Source organism: Triturus cristatus, chromosome 1_1, assembly GCF_964204655.1.
Source record: "Triturus cristatus chromosome 1_1, aTriCri1.1, whole genome shotgun sequence".
NCBI lineage: Eukaryota > Metazoa > Chordata > Amphibia > Caudata > Salamandridae > Triturus > Triturus cristatus.
In genome coordinates this window covers 405,969,797-405,983,478 of record NC_140579.1, presented here as the reverse complement: position 1 = coordinate 405,983,478, position 13,682 = coordinate 405,969,797, and the positions used below count along the sequence as shown (strand labels likewise).

Genomic DNA, 13,682 nt, shown 5'->3' with positions numbered 1-13,682 from the left:
GGAAACATCCGCTGTAAAGTTCCGAAACGTGTCTACACAACGCCGATACCGCTGTCTTGTTCCCACCGCTAGAGCCTCTTCAGTCATACGCTGTAGTTGACCTTCTAATGCATTAGCTTCCAATATTCCTCTTTGAAGGGCATCATTTCCTGCTGCGCCTCCGGCCATTCTGCTCGAAATCTTTCCCACTGCAAGCGAGAAAGAGCATCAGCTGCCTTGTTCTTAAACCCTTGCACATGCTTTGCTGTTATCTGGATATTATACTTGAGACACCCGCTCACCAAATGTCTTAGTAAACCTAATACTATGGGACATGACGCCGCCTGATTATTAATTGCCTGGACGGCTGCCATGTTGTCTGACCGGATGACCAGAATCTTGTTAGCCAAGGTGTCAGACCACAGTGACAATGCCAAAACAATGGGAAAGAGCTCTAGCGCTGTGACATTGATGGTAAGGCCACGTTGTCGCCATCCTGTTGGCCACCCTTTGGCGCACCACTCGGAACCCAATATTGCCCCAAAGCCCCCTTGCCGGGAAGAATCTGTGTATAGTTGCATCCTCTCATCGGCTGTCCATAGCGAAGTCCATATTCTAACCCCATTGAAACGTTGGAGAAAAGACAACCACATGTGCAAGTCCTGCTTCAGCCCCTTATTCAACCTCACAAAGAGATGTTTTTGTGTAATACCCGCTGTAGCCCCTGCCAGTCTTCTTGAAAAAACTCTCCCCACCTGAATGACCCTGGACGCAAAATTGAGTTTACCCATTAACTCCTGTATATCCCGTAATGTTCCATTCTGTTTTGCCAATACCTTTACAATAGCTGCTGCAAAGTTGTGTACTTTTTCCACTGGGAGGCGTGACACCCCTTCCACCGAATCCAACTCTATTCCCAAAAAAGTCAGCTTTGTTGTGGGGCCCTCCGTTTTTTCTACCGCCAATGGAACTCCCAAAACCTGCGTCACTACTGTGAAGGCTGCCAATGCACGGGCACAATCTGGGGAGTCTGCCCTGCCTACAAATAAGAAATCGTCCAGGTAATGGAGCTTTCCACCTACTGGCTGCACCTTGTTTGTTGCCCATTCCAAAAAGGAACTAAATGCCTCAAAATAAGCACATGAAACAGAACATCCCATGGGCATACACCTGTCATAGTACAGCTTATCCCTGAACTGGAACCCCAGCAAATGAAAACTGTCCGGATGCACGGGTAACAGCCTGAAAGCTGATTCAACATCAGCCTTCGCCATGAGGGCTCCCGTCCCCGCCTGCCTTACCAACTCGATGGCTTCATCAAATGTTGCATACGAGATGGTACAAACCTCCTGGCTTAGCCAGTCATTTACTGAGTTGCCTTTGGGATAGGAGAGGTGGTGGATCATCCTGTACTTGCCTGCTTCCTTTTTTGGAACGATCCCTAATGGAGAGACAATAAAATCGCCTAATGGGGGGGTGTCAAACGGTCCTGATATTCTTTGCAGCTGCAGCTCTTTTTGTATCTTTTCCGCCACTACTTCCGGCAATTCCTCCGCAGAGCGAAGGTTCTTAGCCGACCTGCCTGCTAAAGGGCCACAGTAGGGTATTTTAAACCCTTCTTTGAAACCCCAAAAAAGTAGTTCCCTTTCCTCTTCTTTTGGGTAATGATTCAAAAGTGTTGCTAGTAATTCAAAGTTTATTGGGGATGGGCCTTTGGTTACCTGGCCCAGACTATGGCTGACCCATGAAGGTGGCTCCTGGTGTGCTTCTAACGAGGGCTTTGCATGCCACAGCGGGATGGTCTCCGCCACACCGTGAGCACCCATGTCTGAACCTGCAATGAACCCCCCAGGAGCAACTGCCCGCATTGAACAGGCGACAGGAATTGTCCCTCTGTTTCCGCTGCAGCAGCTGCTTGCATTCGTCTGCCACTTTTGGCGCTGGAAATGCCTGCAGTTGGTCCTGAAGCGGCTGCTGGTGCCGCCCCATGATTGGTCCCTGGCCTAGAGTTGATCCTGGAGGAGTGTGGGTTGTTGCCATGCCGCCCTGACCTTGTAGCCCTGTTGTCATCTGCACCACACCCGTTGGGAACCCCACCGCAGTCAAGGGCTGATGACCCCTGCCCCCGTTGAATTGTGCACTTGACAGCCCATTGTTGGCCTGTGGTAGCTGCCCCCCGGCCTGGATGTTGGAATTTGGAAAAACCGTGCCTAACTGCTGGCCATGCCCCACCTGTGTGAACTGTGGTACTAAGGCTCCCAATTGCTGGTGTAGCGTTTGTCCTCCACTTGCCTGTTGCTGCATGTGACCTATCCAAGTCTGCTGCTGCCCCCCACCAACCAGAGAAGACTGCTGTCCTGACCCATCCCCCGCTCCTTGATGCTGTGCGCCTCCCATCATTCCATTCTCCGCATAGGTGATCCCAGGTTGAAATGGCAACTGTCCTAATTGCTGCTGAGGGAAACTTGCCCCCAACTGTTGGCTTGCCCTCGTTTGCGCATTTTCCCCAGAATGTGCCTGTGTGTTTGCCTGCCAACCTTGCCCTGCCGGTGGTGCGCTCCACTGCTGTACCACACTCCCTGCCCCCCCTAATCCTAACCCAAAACTTGCCTTAGACCCCATCTGGTCCATCCATTCACTCACCTCCCTTTGATCCCAAGACATCGTAGGTGACTCTTCCATGCGTTGGCGGAAGCTTCGATCATATTGCAGCCACCCCATGCCCCCGAAGCGCCTGAACCTGTCCAGGATAGCTTGGTTGTACCCATTCAATGCCGGACCTTGCTCTGGAAATTTCTCCAACATTATGGCTGCCAGTAATGCAAAGGCGTCCAACCAGTTGTTAATATTTTCCTCGGGCCTGATCCTCTTTCTATCCTTGCTGTCTTTGCTGGGCCCGGCTATCCGTAATAAGTCTGCCCCCCTGCGCACATGCTCCAGTAGAGTGAAAATATCCAGGAATTCCCTCCTCCAAACTCTCTCTTTCACCTCCAGTGGGATATGCCATGCTTCTGACCGTGTCCCATTCAGCCCCCCTGCCCCTTCCCTACTGGACAGTGTTGTATTGGTATCACTGGCTTGTGTTACCTTTGGCATGGGAGCTTTTCCATAAGCAATAGCGTCACCTTTCACCAACTGAGCCGAAGCTTTCCTTCCTGCCCCCTCTTGTCCCCCTTGCTCTCTACCCCCCCCTTCCCAGACTTGTACTGGGGACCCCTCATGTGTAACGTCCAACTTCATCCCTTTATCTCCCCCTCCCGCCTTCCCATCGTTTTCGCCATTGTGTTTATGCCAATTATTGACCAGTTTTTTAATGACTTCCGTCAACTCACCCAAGGAACCAACCTCTGCCGTTAAAGCCACTTCCTTGCTTGGCCGGGCTTTGTCCTCTCGCATTAGGCTACTTGGCTCAACTGCCTGCAACACTGCTCCCGCTACCTGTGCGTGTTCCCCCGTTATTTCCTTTGTTACTTCCTCTGGTGGCATCCTTGCCTTTTTAGCTCCTGCGACAGCACCGCCCTTCCCCCTCGCCTTCTTTTCCACACCCCGCTTTTCACCCCGTGTTGCTGCATAAGTATGGCCATTAATTGTAAAGCCTTCCCCTTGCAAGTCTTCCATGTCCTTGCCTCGTCCATCTCCTTCAGGGGCGGATGATCGCATTTGCGCCATTGCCAGCTCCCACCCTTCCCAATTCTTGGCCTTTGCTGTTGCTGCAAAGCGGGCCCAAAGCTGCTGAACGTCCTGGCCGCCGCGGTACTCTATTCCTGGGATCACCCCGCTAGATCCTGCTTCTTCGTTCGCCGCTAGTTCCAGGCTGCCGCCGTGAGAAAGTCCCTCCTCTCCCATCATGCTCTGGCGAGTCCAGCACTCCTTTTCCCAGGCTGACCTTGTGATCCAGTCCCGAACCCTTATGCTTTTTCCGGCTCCCTTTGTCTAGTCCGTGACCTACGCCACTACTGACACCACTTTAGCTCTGTTCACTCAGCCCCTTCACCGTATGATGTACTTATTCCTTGCTCAAATCTACAAAAGAAACCAAACATTAGACATCCTATTCGCACCATATGTACCTAAACTGTAGTACAACCCGTGTGTGCCGTACGTCCTCTATGTTGTCCCCCAAACCCCTGTGGCACCGCTCCTCACTGTCCTGACCCATGAAATGCTCTCTCATTCTCTTTGCCCATTTCCCAAATCACTGCCACCCTTGCACTCCCCCCCACATACCCCCCCCCCACCCATCCGGCATTGACGGAGGCGTGCTGGGGAAGGGCGCGGAAGGGGTTAGGAGCTCACCATTCTCCCAAACCCCCCCACCCCAAACCCCCGGCATGTGCCTTGCACATTCTCCCGAAGGCCGGGGGGTGGGGCGGGCAGATGCCCCCCCATTCCGAGAACACTGTCCCCCACACGGTCTCATTATAGTAATTCTTTTTTTTTATCCCTGCCACATACTTTAGCCCAAGCCATAGTTGTTGCTTATGTATCTTATGCAAACAACAACCATTGACAACGCCAATAGACCCGACTTATTGTCAGCATGTTGCTACTACCTGTATCATCTATCTGGATGCAATGATCGAAACAGCACAATACAAACCATGCGTCCCACTCTAGCTTTTCCATTAGCTTCTCTGTCACGTGACCCGAAAGTATGGCGGCGCCCTATGCTACAGTGCTGGATCGTCTTTTGTTTACAGGGCAAAGGAAGTGCCGATGCTTTCAACTTATGTCAATGCTTTAGCCTCTGTTTCTCCCGATCTGCGGAAATAACCATAAACTGAGGTACGAGAGTACCTGAGTGTAAAATACAAGGAGGAGTTCTTTTTTATCGGGGCGGCATGGGGTTTCTAAGTAAGGTATTCTATTCCTGCGCGCACCAAAGGTTATCGTAGTACTTGGCCTCGGAATGGGTAAGAACTGCACCACGATCCCTAAGCATAGTTGCTTCGTGCTGTAAAAGGGGGCTGAGAGGGCAGTATTGTTTTTTTTTTTTTTGGTATGTGTTTACTGGCAAAGGTAGCTCGAGCAGAGGTAGGAACAGCAGAGCAGCGCATGCTGCACTTGGACCTACAGCGGACATTTGTAGCTCTTAAGCAGAGTGCAGGAACGAGCAGTGCAGCATTCACTGACTATCTTCCGGCAGCTTGCGCCTCTTTGGTCCCCCCCCCTGCCCCCATGTGCTGTATTATACCGCATAACTTCTTCTCGTTTTGCCGCCTATCTAACGCTCTTTTCAAGCCACAGAAGGCATGTGTGCCGACATGATAACTCTCCCGTTTCCGGAGGGAGACTACCGATTTCCGGCTAGACTCCCGACCCTCTATTCATGCAATTCCTCGGGGGTTTCGGCTGACCGGGCTTGTTATTGTGTAACGTGCTAATGCTTCAAGCAATAATCCGTGTAGCGATGCAGGGGCTCTAGAAAGGGTGGAAAAACCAAAAAAGCCCCATTAACCAGCGAATGCACAGACACACACATGCGAAGTGGTCGGGGCGGCTGTGTCTGCCCGGGAAACTGTTTCAGCCCGGGCTGTCACACCGGGTTGGGGGCGGGCGGGGGGGTATGCACTGCCAGCAACCCACCAGGCCGGTACACCACACTCTTGCATCACCCTCTCTCTAACCTCATGATGTTTACGACTGGTGCCTCTACGCACCTGTGAGCAATGTAAGGCTGCCCGGGGTGGGGGTTGCGCAGCGGCCCGCCCCCTTGAGGGCGGCCGCCTTAGTGCCACAGGAAGGCACAGGGGTGGGAGGTCTTGTCCCTGGGCTTGACCTAGGGAGACCCCAGTCAGGTAGCTGCTTCCGGCGGGGAGGAGCCATGAAGGGGGTACATATTCGGTCCCCGCCCCCTCCTCGCCCTCTTGTCCGGTCGTTTTTGCCTTGGCTGCTGGTTCCGCGTCGGGCGTGTTCTCTTGGAGAGATAGAGTCACACTTCGATCGATCGCTCGCCTGGTACGATCGTCTGCGGCCCAGAACGTCGCTTGTCGCGGTGAGTCTGCTTGAGGTGGGCGATATAAAAAATGTGTACGTTGAAAGCCGGCAGTTAGACGTGTCCCGGTCGGCGGCTTCCCTTAGCCTTGGTTATTTGCCCTGGAAGGGGCTCTCATTGGGCCTGAAGGCCCTGGGGACGGGATGTGGTCCGGCGGCAAGACTGCAGACCTTGGGTTCGAGCCTCGTGGTCGCGTCCACAGCCTGTGAGCTGGGCAAATCACTTAATCTCCTGCCGAATGTGAATGTATAAGGTGCTCGTGTATAGCGTTGCAATACCTTTGGCCGAGTTCGCGCTATATAATTATGCAACACCGGGGTTGTAGCGTTACTGGGTTAGCCCGGATCAGGTCTCAGTTATCCCGGTAAGTGTTGGTGATCGATTGGAAGCGAGAGTCTCTGTGGAGCGGCGGGTGATCTTGGTGCCATAGCGTGGCCGGGAGGGCCCGGATCGGTGCTTTTATTAAGGCATTCGTGGCTGCGGGGCTGTAGCTCAAGGTTAGAGCGCATGCGGTGCATGCCTGTGGCCCCAGGTTCGATTCTCCGGTATCTCCGCTTCTGTCACAGTGCTGCCGACCTCGGAGCAGGGGACCAGGGTGCGAGAGTCGGAATTGTCTTTTTGAGAGCACGGGTGTCATTATGCCAGGGGGTGTAGCCTAGTGGTAGAGCGCAGGGATTGCGTGGAGGAGGCCCCGGAAGGGCTGGATTTAGGACGGTGCGACCGTGGTGCTATCTTCTTGTGGGCTTTGGATGTTTATTAGGCTTTTGAAGCACCGGATGCTGCGTTTCTTTCAGATCTCACATGTGGGTCAAGTTACTCGTGTGATTAATTTCCTCCTGGAGAGATCAGCATTTTGTAGAGTTGAGGCTTAGACTAACGGGAAGTTAGTGCAGAGGGTAGGTGTTCCTGCTGCTAAGAACGTGTGCCAAGTAGATTACAGAGTGCGTTTGATGTAAATAGGTCAGCAGGTTACTGTTTTCAAAGGAGGCACACCTTTTTACTCACAAGTTAAAACTTAAAGTACGTTATTCAATAACTGCATGCACACCGCCAAGCATACATTAAGAGAACATTGTTTACTTTGCAAAAAGGGCTAATTTTGGGAGGCGGGAGCTTGCATAGCGCGCGTTTGACCCGAATCGGGCGGCATAGCGTTTTCTTGCACCAGTTGCCTCACATGCTGGCATGTACGGATAGTGTTGGATGAAAGGAGAGAAGGTTAGCACTTCCCTTGACAAGGATGGAAGGGGTGTCCTAGTGGCCTTTACAACACATGCACGGTTAAGGCACCGTTACTTACTTACTGGCGTCTAAACCATGTCAGGCATGATGCGCGTTTTAGTAATACAGTGCAGCAACGCATGATTAAGAAGGGAAGTTAGCGCAATTGGTTTGTCGAGGAGAGGATGTGGACCGTCGGCTACGCTGCGGCGAGGTCGCGTACACGTGAGAAGTCCCTGGGTGTGGAATGCGGGTGGCTTTGATCTGGGGAGTCCAGGTTCGGGCCTCAGCGTGGGCATTGTAGGGAGAGGCGGTGTGGCCTCAGGCGCGCGCGCGCTGTCGCAGACGGGTCTTTGTTTTCCCCGCGCGTGAATGTGGATGTAAGGCGGTGCCATGTGGGGCCCCCCCCCCTTTTACCGTGGGGCCAAGTTCTCGCTATATATATATATAATGTGCACACCGGAGCAGAGTATCAGCCATGGGAGGTGAGGGGCATTTGTCTGATAGGCTATGTGGGCACGGTGTCATGTATGGCAGAGTATGCACTATGTAGGCTTGCGTCATTTTGGTGTGTCCCCTTGCGGCGGAGCGGGTGCTATGTGTAGCGCGCGGATGCCGATTGGACTTGGGCGGGCTAGCGCGATGTCATAATAACCTCAAGGGAAGAAGGCCAAGAGTGTGGGTGCTCTTTGCCTGGTTAGTTCTAGCTCAAGTTCGTGCTGTATAGGCCCCGGATTGGGATATTGCAGTTTTGGGTGTTTCTGGGATCGCTTGATTGGACCCCGGCAGAGCCTTCTTGTTGGGTTTTAGTATGTAGTTACGGGCCCGTGTTCGGCGCTCCAGTGCCTTCGGGTCGAGCCTCGCTTTTGTCTGTATCTCCCGTGCCTGAATGTGCAATGGAAACACGGTGCTCGTGTAAGCGCTCCTTTTCCGGCAGGGAGAGTCGCACTATAATTTTATCTCCTCAGTAGTGGCGACACGGAGAGGTATGCATGCGCACGGGGGGGCACGTGGGCTATGCTGTGGCACCTGCAGGTTACGGGCTTTAATCCATTGTGCGGCCCCCAGCTTTCCATCCGGCAGCCGTGGCTAAAAAGAACAGTACTGCTCAGTGGGCGCATGTTTCGCATGTATGAGGCCCCAGGCTGGCAATGGCACCATGTTTGAGCCTCGGGGTCGCGTACGCACAATTGGATTGCGTGCATGTCGCTTACACTCCCGTCCCTGAAGGTGGAGACGCGCTATATTGTGTTTAAGTAGTTTTACACAATGAGAGGTGGTGATTGCTCGGAGATATGCTTTTGTGACATATCACATTCCTTGGGACATATATGATTTTGGGAGTTGCAGGCTGGGCCTGGCCTGACTACGTGTTGGTGTTTTTCTGCTGCATTACATCCTGTGGAGAAGTCAATCCCGGTAGGCATGCATCCTCACTCCCTAGTCATTGCCTCAGCTAGTTAGGGAGCCCTGCAGACCAGTTGTTTTTACTTTTATTCCATACTTGAAGCTGGCGCAGGGCGCACCTGGCTCTGTTGGTGTCTTTCATGGAGAATTGGCGTTTTACTGGTGTGGAGGGACAGCCCAGCTGTCGTATTCGCAGGCAGGCTGACATGAGGGTAGAATAGCTCTCGGTGGGCCGGGCAATTGAGCTAGGAGGGGTACTTATTTCACTATATGCAATCATAAGCACTGAGCAGCCAATAGATGGGCTTGGTGTCAGTAGTGCTCCTCGCTTTGTATATATAGAGATGCGAGGATATGTGCGCAGTATGTCAGGTTCCGGGAAATCAGGTTTATCGGGTCATCGCCTTTGCGCTCACATACACAGACATTTGTATGTTTTAAATGTATTTTGTCGTAGTGTTTGGTGACCCTGCCTCACCATGCCTGAACCGAGGCATTTTCCAAATGATATGCCTACTTGCCGCAATTATGACTCTTTGATCTTATGCAACAAAGAGGCATGGCCAAGCCAGTACTATTAGCTTTGGTATGGTCAGCGTCACAGGAGTACAGATCGGGCTGCCAAGATGGAGAGCTGGGGAGATGAGTTACCCTGTCGGCTAGGGCGCTGGGCATGGGGAACTGGGTGGGCGTCTCGGCAATGACGCTAAAACATCCTGTGATTCTGGGCAAATCGCTTAATCTCCCTTGTGTGTGGGCACAGCTGGGATATGCGTAGGTCAACCATAGTGGGGATGTCGCAGGTCCTCTCCTGCCCAGGACTCATAGAAGGGCAAGTTACTTGGGCATGCTCCTTGCTGTAGTTCAGCACACGAATCTATGCATGTGTAGGTAAGGGCAGGTTTTATCCAAAGGAGGGCAAATTACATACATCCTCCAGTACTCCTAGATACAGGCAGGCCCAGTTCCACCTCTTCCTGTGGGAGGCTAGCATCTCCGGAGGATACTAAGCATACCGGGGCATAGTTTGTTCAGCACCAAGGGCCGCTGTAGGTCAGCAGGTAAGGTACTTGGGATAGGACTCAGCAAGTAAGTAGGATGGGCGGGGTAGGGGTCAACCCACTGGGGGTGCAGTGACTGCAATTTTGGCCACATCACGATCCTTCCATCAATACTTCTTGCCTCATGCATGAGCTTTTCATATCAGCCTGGAATCACAGCAGTTATTTTGCAGGCAAACTCTGAGGCGGTAGCACGCATTATGGTCATGTTAGGTAGCCGGTCTACGGGGATGTATTTACAGGTCTCAGGTATGAAACTGGCACATTTCTTAGGTGTACTTGCACTTGGCAGGGAGATCGCGGTGTAATCCTCAGCTCAAGGATCCTTTCCAAACAAGATAGCCCACCAGGGGATGTGCCTGCTGTTAACCCCATGTATAATGGGCAGTGCATCAGTAGCTAGCTCTGCCTCTCACTCCTGGAGTGTGATAAAAGTAGTAACAGTTACACATTGCAATTCACAGCTTTATTAAATAGCAAGTAATTTTACGATTGTCTGAGGGTGCGATGCACAGTTATCAGTGTAAGGTTTCCACTACCCCGGCACAACGTCACATAGATTGGGCATCTAGGACACATGCTAGATGCTCTGCCGCCACCCTAATGGGAGGTTAACCCACATTGCCAGCTGGTTGACAAGGGTTGCAATGGGTAGTGCCGCCATGCGGCAATGAATTGAAGGGTAGATAGTACTGGCAGGTCCGGCTCGCCACTTACAACAGGGAGCTCATAGGAGGGGTCAAGCTAAAGAATCTGGAACGCTCACCGGCTGGCAAATTAGGCCGAGTGGACTTGGAACGCCTAGTGTTGAGTGAGTGTTATTGTTTCCTGGTCGTTCTTGGTCTCCTGAGGGTAGGAAGACCTAGCGGCAAGGAACAGCTAGGGTTGTTTTCGTGTGCTTCAGTCAAAAAAAAAAAAAAAAAAAAAAAAAAAAAAAAAAAAAGGGCCCTGGCTCACACGGTAGTGGGCAAAGATCACTCACGCCACAGGTGCTGAGGCCTGGCGTTGGGCTCCCAGGTTACTTCGGAGGGGCTAGGCCTTCAGATGCTGAAAGGATGTCCGTTGTTATTTACTCGATTGTTGATCGGTGGGTTATTTCCTGGGTCTTCCAGGGGTGTAGAGCATTAGGCGCTTGTCTTTTCATCGGGTCGGTTTGATGCGGGATGGTGGTTTTGGGGCAGGTCACAGGCTGCCTCCTCCCGCTGTGTTTGTATTTCTAGGTGTGGTCAGGTCAAGTGACGGAGGAGAGCAATCATCGCGTGGTACAGCTGGGCATGAAGGAAGGCCAGGCAAGATTGTAGCGTAGGCAGATAGTGGTACTGATCGGGGACTGGTGTGGGTCTCATTGGCAGGCCGCCATGCAAGGGGACCATGTACCTAGGGCACGTACATCAGGCAGGGACATGTGAACTGGGACCATGTGTACTAGAATATGCAGGAGTGGTTCCCACCACGGTCGGTCAGATGGGAAGTTGTCATCTTGATGCTCACTGGATACCCTCTCTCCACCACGCCTATTGTAAGCTGAGGACGCCTGTTGACGCTGTTAGACCTGCTATTAGTTAGTACCGCACTGCTGTGCCTTGGCCCGGTTTGTTTCGCATCAGGGCCAGTTTGGGGGTACCGGCGAGTTGTTTGCTCCTCGGCTGAAGCGGGCGCTGCTAGAACAGGGCATGATTGATGAGGCCAGGCAGCATGACAAAGGTCTTTTCGGCACTGGCAGAATGGTGCAGGCGGCGAAGTAGTGCCATTACAGAACATGGATTTGTCAACATTCAGCTAGGAAATGATTAGCAGCAGGAAGGTATTAAACCAGGGTGAGCAATTGGTTTTGGTTTCGTGCTCAACAGGAGCAAGGGAATTGCATTCTGTCCCATCAGGGTACGGGGACCGTCTATAGCACCAGATACTGTAATGCTGCCATCTTCACCCTGGGCTGGGGGGTCATTGTCTTCCAACTTTACAGCCAGACTCTGAGCAGGCAAAGGCATACTTGCGATGGTGCAATGGGCACTTAGCAGTAGAGTTAGATGGGTCATCATACCCCGGTATGACGCAGGGATGAAACATAGGTATGGCCTCACACGACCAGGCACTCGAGGGCAGCTGTGGCGGGGGTGTGCCAGTGCCAAGAGGGTGCGGGTTGCCTGTTAGGGCTGCTGGCTTGGAGGGAGCACTACTCTGATCGCCACAAGGGCACGTTTGTTTCATAGAAGGCTGAACTGTTACTTGAATGGCATGGTGCCAGTTGCTTTAGTTATGCGCATGTTTCTTGACTCTGTCAGAAACATTCAGAACGCAATGCTGGTGGTTAGCCTGTTGTCAGGCTGTTCAGAGGTATTTTAGCTCAGGCATGGCCAAGCATGGGTTATAGGCCGGTGGTCTGCCCTGGGATTCGTGTTAACAGGCAGGTGAAGCAGCAGAACTTGGAGGGGCTTGGGTTTGACCTCTGGGTACTAGGGCAGAGTCTGGTTGCTCACTGAGTAGCACGCCCTTGAGTTTGGCGAAACAGGTACCTTTGCGAGCATCAGTACCGGGTAACTTCGCCCGCCCTACAGCACTGGCTGGCAGCTATGCAGGTTGTGGAAGTGGCCTTCCAACAGGGGCCTATGGTCCATATGATTAAGGGAAGCACCGGGGGAACACTTTTAGCTATAAATCTGTTGGAGACCAATTGGCTTTTCCAGTATTCAATTAGAGAAGCATTTTACACGTTGTTCTCCGCTGTGGTCACTCTGACCTGTCTCTCCCTGGTATACTAGCAGAACTTTGGGAGGGCAAGGCTTTACATTTGGTGGTGACTGATGGAATACCTGGGCATACTCCGACGGAGTGAAAGAGGAAGGAAGGCAGGCTGGGCACTGCCAGGCAGGAGTGTCTTGGCAAAGGGATTGTTATTTAGCCATGCAAAGGCAACTTTGGACCATCGCCTATTTAGGTTTAAGGTCATTTCAGTCAAATCCACGGAGGAGTTTAGAAAGGTTGGGGGAACCTGTCCTGATGGTGCACGCTGGCCGCCGGCCCGGTTGGGCGTAGACTTGTTTTGACTGGACCTGGGAGAAGCCCGGTATCAGTATGCTGTAAGCTGATGGCCTACCAGGAGCCATGCGCAGTTGCGCAGAGCAAAGAGGTCTTGGCTTCATCAGGCATGGTCTTATACACGCCAAGTCCACAGGGAGCCGGGAGGGAGATGGGGTGCACCTCCCTAGTTTAGGCACGGTTCTTTTCCTACTGGACCTAGGGGAAGCTTTGGCTGCAGCAGGCTGTTAGTAATAGGCTACCTTGGCAAGGAGCCCGCTCAGGAGAAGCCATTGAGGGGTCAAGGAAAAAAGTTAATAGCGCCATGTGCAAGTTCAATGAGCTAAGAGGCTTTGGCTTCATCAGGCATGGCCTTTTACACGCCAAATCAACAGGGTGTCTGGAGGGTGATGGGGTGCACCTCTCCACGCTAGGCATGAATTTAATTTTACTTGACCTTGGTGAAGCCTTGGCAGCTGCGGGTTGCGTTAGACTGGACCACTGGGCCTAGGGGAAGCTTTGGCTGCAGCAGGTTGTAAGGAAATAGGTCTACCTTGGTGGGGGGCCCTGGTAGTGACGGTGGCCACTCCCAAGGCTGTGGAGGAGTTACAGGGCGATCCAGGGTCTGCACATACCAAGGGGTATAGCATGCAGCAGCACCGTGTGGTGCTAAGCCAGGATACCCAGGGATCTTTTAGCGTGTCCACTGGAAGACCTACGGCGCCCCGCTACCGACAGGCGGTTGTGGGTCTGAGCAACCGGGGGCTGCCATGTATGCTCCGCCCACCCAGCACGGGGGGGCGTGGTGAAGCATGTGGACTGGAGGTTCACGGATGGGAGGGGTGGACCCTCCCAACATTTGGTGGTCACCAATTGGCGCTGCCATGGTGACCCTAGGCTTATCAGACGGGCAGGCGCCATGGGGCTGGCCTGCCCTGGGATCGCCCGTAAGATAACCCACCGTGTTTGCATATTTATTATGCTAATAAACCTGCAGCAAT

At 52.8% G+C, this 13,682-nt stretch overlaps 1 non-coding gene across 1 annotated transcript; it reads left to right on the top strand.

Moving 5' to 3' along the window:
• Nucleotides 1–7,170: 7,170 nt before the first annotated feature.
• LOC146870323 (U6atac minor spliceosomal RNA) lies at nucleotides 7,171–7,295 on the top strand. The gene has a single exon (XR_014959859.1). It is a non-coding gene; the product is annotated as a U6atac minor spliceosomal RNA (small nuclear RNA).
• Nucleotides 7,296–13,682: the final 6,387 nt, after the last annotated feature.